Here is a 6,000-nt window from a genome sequence, read left to right as displayed (position 1 = left end):
CTGGTGGCCGAGGCTCAACAGGCCATCAACCGTATTAGAGCCGATGTTCACAGACTCGCTAGCTAGGGGCACACTGCCACCCACGTTAGCACAGGCCTCAATTCCGCTGATACCTAAGAAAGACAAAGACCCAACGGAATGTGGGTCATATAGACCCATATCTCTGCTGAACGCAGACGCCAAAATACTGGCCAAAATCCTAGCCAAAAGGCTAGAAGACTGTGTACCTCAGGTGGTCACAGAGGACCAGACGGGCTTCGTCAAAGGTAGACAGCTTACCGCGAACATCAGGCGCCTGCTGAACGTGATAATGACCCCCTCCGGGGAGAGAACACAAGAGGTGATCGTCTCCCTGGACGCAGAAAAGGCCTTCGACAGAGTCGAATGGAAATACCTCATAGAGGTACTGGAGCGGTTCGGGCTTGGAACAGGGTTCACCGCTTGGGTAAAGCTCCTATACAACGCTCCCATGGCGAGTGTACGGACCAACAATACCAACTCCCAATACTTCCAGCTGCACAGGGGCACCAGACAAGGATGCCCACTGTCCCCGCTGCTGTTCGCACTAGCAATCGAACCGCTAGCAATCGCGCTCAGGGCAGCAAAAAATTGGAGGGGGATCCGAAGGGGAGGTAGAGAGCACAGAGTCTCACTCTATGCGGATGATCTGCTCCTCTATATCTCGGACCCACAAAGCAGCATGGACGGAATCATAGCGCTCCTGAAAGAGTTTGGAGCCTTCTCGGGCTACAAACTCAACATGAGCAAAAGTGAGATCTTCCCAGTACACCCGCAAGGGGGGGGGGGGGGGGGGGGGGGGGGGGGGGGGGGGGGGGGGGGCAGCGCTAAAGGGCCTGCCGTTCAAACAAGCCCGAAATAAATTCCGCTACCTGGGGATCCAAATAGCCCATGACTGGAAAGGGGTCCACAAATGGAACCTCACCAGCCTGACGGAGGAAGTTAAAAAGGACCTGCAAAGATGGAACACACTCCCGCTCTCCCTCGCGGGGAGAGTCCAGACGATCAAAATGAACGTACTGCCCAGGTTCCTTTTCCTGTTTAGATCCATTCCGATCTACATCCCCAAGGCCTTTTTCAAAGCGCTGGACAAACATATCATGGCGTTCGTATGGGGGGGGTAAAAATGCTAGGATCCCAAAGAAGGTCATACAAAAAACAAAATCCAGGGGGGGGCTAGCCCTCCCGAATCTACAATTCTACCACTGGGCGGCAACAGCCGAGCGAGTAAGGGGATGGATCCAGGAGCCAGAAGCCGAGTGGGTGCGTGCGGAGGAGGCCTCCTGCATGGGAACCTCCCTCCGGGCCCTCGCCACGGCAGCACTCCCATCCCCACCCAAAAAACACTCCACCAGCCCAGTGGTGACAGCCACCCTCCAATCCTGGAACCAACTGCGGCAGCAATTTGGCCTGTACAAAATGTCGGACAAGGCTCCCATCTGCAACAACCATAGGTTCAAACCAGCACTGACCGACGCCACCTTCAAAAGGTGGAGGCAGGACGGGGGGACACTGACAGTCAGGGACCTATACACGGACGACAGGATCGCAACACTGGACGAACTGACAGAGAGATTTCAGCTAGCTGGGGGGAACGAGCTACGGTACCTGCAGCTCAAAAACTTCCTACGAAAGGAGACAAGGACGTACCCACAACCGCCACGACAGACACTATTGGAAGACCTACTGGACGCAAGTATCCTAGACAAAGGGAACTGTAGTGACATGTATGACCGACTGGTAGACAGGGACGACACCATACTGGACGCAACAAGAAGGAAATGGGAGGACGACCTGGGGATGGAGATAGGGTGGGGACTCTGGAGCGAAGCACTGCATAGGGTCAACTCCACCTCCACGTGCGCAAGGCTCAGCCTGACGCAACTAAAAGTGGTACATAGAGCCCACTTAACGAGAAACCGTATGAGTAGGTTCTTCCCGGAGGTGGAGGACAAATGTGAGCGGTGCCAGAGAGGCCCGGCCAACCACGCCCACATGTTCTGGTCTTGCCCCAGACTTGTGGAGTACTGGACAGCCTTCTTCGAGGCTATGTCCAAAGTGGTGGGGGTGAGGGTGGAGCCATGCCCGATAGTGGCGGTCTTCGGGGTTTCAGACCAGCCAGATCTATTCCTGGGGAGGAGGGCGGACGCCCTTGCCTTTGCCTCCCTGATTGCCCGCCGTAGAATCCTGTTTGGCTGGCGGTCAGCAGCACCACCCAGAGCTGCAGACTGGCTGTCCGACCTCTCGGAATCTCTCCAAATGGAGAAAATCAAATTCGCCATCCGAGGGTCGGACGACGGCTTCCACAGAACGTGGGAGCCATTCATGCAACTGTTCCGGGACCTGTTTGTGGCCAACGTACATGAGGAAGAATAGTCGGGTGGCCAAGAACCAGGGGAAAATGGGCGGGAATCGGGGGAAGGTAGCCGGGGGGAGGGGGGGGGGGGGGGGGGGGGGGGGGGGGGCTACGGGCTCGGTACGGGGGTTTGATGGCAAGCCAAGGCCCAAAACCAAACTATAAATAAATGCCTATAAACAGGTGCCTCGGCCATATTGGGGAATGTAAAATATGTAAACTGGCTAAAGGGGGTGGCCACAATTATTGTTATGAAGATGCTTACCTGTAAATATTCATGTAAAAAAAATTTTTGTGTTTTCCTTTGTTTTTTTTTTGTTTTTTTGTTTTTTCTCTCTCTCTAATAACTTGTAATTTGTCATATATAAAATATGAAAACTCAATAAAAAAACATTTATAAAAAAAAAACCGTATTAGAGCCGACATCACCAAGGCCGCGATGCACGCAGTTGATGAGACGTTGCCCTTTCAAGTGGAGTGCAATGCATCAGACATCGCTCTAGCCGCCACGCTCAATCAGGCAGGCAGGCCCATGGCATTCTTTTCCCGCACCCTTCATGCCTCCGAAATATGGCACTCCTCCGTCGGAAAAGGGGCCCAAGCCATCGTTGAAGCTGTGCGGCATTGGAGGCATGACCTGGCCGGCAAGAGAGTCACTCTACTCACTGACCAACGGTCGGTAGCCTTTATGTTTAACAACACACAAGGGGGCAAGATCAAGAACGATAAAATCTTGTGGTGGAGGATCGAGCTCTCCACCTACAACTACGAAATTTTGTATTGCCCCGGTAAGCCCAACGAGCCCCCTGATGCCCTATCCCGAGGTACATGTGCCAGTAGACCGACTCCGGACCCTGAACGACAATCTTTGTCACCCGGAGTCACACGGTTGTACCACTTCATCAAGGCCCGCAATCTTCCCTACTCCGTCAAGGAAGTCAGGACAATCACTAGGGACTGCCAGGTCTGTGCGGAGTGCAAACCGCACTTCTACCAGCCAGATGCTGCACGCCCTGTGAAGGCCTCCCGCCCCTTTGAACGCCTCAGCGTGGACTTCAAAGGCCCCCTCCCCTCCACCGATCATAACACGTATTTCCTCAGTGTGGTCGATGAGTACTCCAGATTCCTCTTCGCCATCCCGTGCTCTGACATGACATCTGCCACCATCATCAAAGCCTTCAACACAATCTTCGCTCTATTCAGCTTCCCGGCGTACATCCACAGTGACAGGGGATCCTCGTTCATGAGTGATGAACTGCGTCAGTTCCTGCTCAGCAGGGGTATCGCCTCCAGCAGGACGACCAGCAATAACCCCCGGGTAAACGGGCAGGTAGAGCGGGAGAATGGGACGGTCTGGAGGGCCGTCCAGCTGACCCTACAGTCCAGAAATCTCCCGGCCTCCCGCTGGCAGGATGTCCTCCCCAATGCACTGCGACTGACGGCACACCCCATGAACGTCTCTTTGCCTTCCCGAGGAAGTCCATATCCGGGGTGTCGCTCCCGACTTGGCTCGCAGCTCCAGGACTCGTACTCCTCCGCAGCATGTACGACTCCACAAGGCGGACCCGTTGGTTGAAAGGGTGCAGTTACTCCACGCTAACCCCCAGCATGCCTACATAGCGTAGCCCGACGGCCACCAGGATACTGTCTCCCCCAGGGACCTGGCAGCAGCAGGTTCCACACACACACACCCACACACCCCTCACGCACCCAGCAGCACCCCCCCCCCCCCCCATCTGTCCTTCCCCTGCCCATGTGCGAGGATGAAGAGAATTTCGGCACGCTCCAGGAGTCACCGAGGATCAGACCACCACCGGAATCGCCGCCACCACTGCGTCGCTCCCAACGTCACATCAAGGCCCTGGACCGGCTAAACCTGTAATTGGTTCGGGACTGTTAAAGCACCTTGTACTGGACTTAAAAATTTTTTTTTTGCTTCTGTATATTAAACTTGTTCTGTATATAGTTCTCCGCCACCCCCGCCGGACTCAATTTTAACAGGGGGTGAATGTGGTAATCACCACTGGTGTATATATTAGGAGATGTGTGGTAAGACCCTGTACTACAGGTATGGGGGTAGTCCCTGCCTGCTGGCTCCGCCCAGTTGGCGGAGTATAAATATGTGTGCTCCCCGTACAGCAGCCATTTCTCCAGCTGCTGTAGGAGGCCACACATCTTAGTGTATTAAAACCTCAGTTGTATTCAACTCTCGTTTTTGTGCAATTGATCGTGCATCAGAGTGTGAGGAAGTCAGTCTGCATGATGGAGCCTATGAGGGAGTGATTCTGCCTGAGGAGCGAGTGTGGGAGGGAGTGAGTCTGCATCAAGGAGTGAGTCAGCAGGCTTGTGTGAGTAACTGCATGAGGGAGCGATTCTGTGTAAGGGAATGAGCCTGCGTGAAGGAGTGAGTTTACGTCAGGGAGTGAGTGAGCGAGCTTGTGTGAGGGAGTCTGCATGATGGAGTGAGTCTGTGTGAGGGAGTGAGTCATTGAGTCCTACAGCACAGGAAAAAAAGTTTTTTTCTCACATCCTCTCTAAACCTCCTGCCCCTTACCTTAAATCTATGCCCCCTGGTCATTCATCCCTCCACCCAAGGGAAAGGTATCTTCCTGCCTACTCTGCCAACACCCATCATAATTTTATACATTTCAATCACGTCAAACCTCAATCTCCTCTGCTCCACGGAAAACAACCAAAGTCTGTGTGAGGGAGTGAGTAAATGAAAGTCTGTTTGATTGAGTGCCAGTATAAGAGAGAAAAGAGGCGCTGGACAAAGTTCGCAGCTGCCACACAGGTTCACAAAAGTTGAGAGGATACGCGACCGCCTCAGGAAGTCTGCCCATTGGGGGCGGAGCATCGGGCGAAGGTCTCAGGTGACATCCTGAGGCCATCCCAACAGCGTGTGGCGTACACCTTGACTATGCCCTTTTTTAGGGGGCGGAGCATCCAAAAAACGCCGCTGCCCCTTATTTCGGCATAAATACGGATTCGCCGGCCGATTGCCAAACCTGATTTCGGTGTCGGCAATTGGTGAATCCCACCCCTTACCTTTCCAAAATGTGCTCATTGCTTCCCTGATTGTGGAAAAAAATTGAAATGTGTAGCTCGTGTGAAAGGTTTGGACAACCTGGTTAAAAACCATTGGAACTTTCTTCTTGATACTATCTGCATTGCTTGGCTGCATCACTATTCTAAGTGATTTCCTGGTACAGTTAATTTTTTTAACGATTGCACCATATTTCTTTAATCTAGGTTAAGAGCCTAATGATTAATAATGGCTTCTCAAGGTCATTACTCTGATCTTCCGTAGAGTCCAGGGCATGGGGAGTTGAATCATGGTTACATAAAGTTTGGGGCTGGGTTTTAATTGATCTCAGGCTCTCATTAATGTCTGTAAATTAATCAATTAAATTAAATGTAATATTAATGGGGAGCCACGTGACGTGAGCATGGGAGTGCCTGCGTTTTCGCAAGATGGGGCCCGGCTCGTCGTTTAATCCTTTATTTTATCCTAATGCACATTCCATAAGTATCTTATTTTTAGGATATTTGCACTCTGTCCCTGGATGGTCAGAGTTTGGTGATGAGGAGCCGAGTTAAATCAGACAGAATCCTTGTTTGATTGA

Source organism: Scyliorhinus canicula, chromosome 19 (genome assembly GCF_902713615.1).
Source record: "Scyliorhinus canicula chromosome 19, sScyCan1.1, whole genome shotgun sequence".
In the NCBI taxonomy this organism is placed as follows: Eukaryota; Metazoa; Chordata; class Chondrichthyes; order Carcharhiniformes; family Scyliorhinidae; genus Scyliorhinus; species Scyliorhinus canicula.
Note: the sequence above shows the minus strand (reverse complement) of the source record.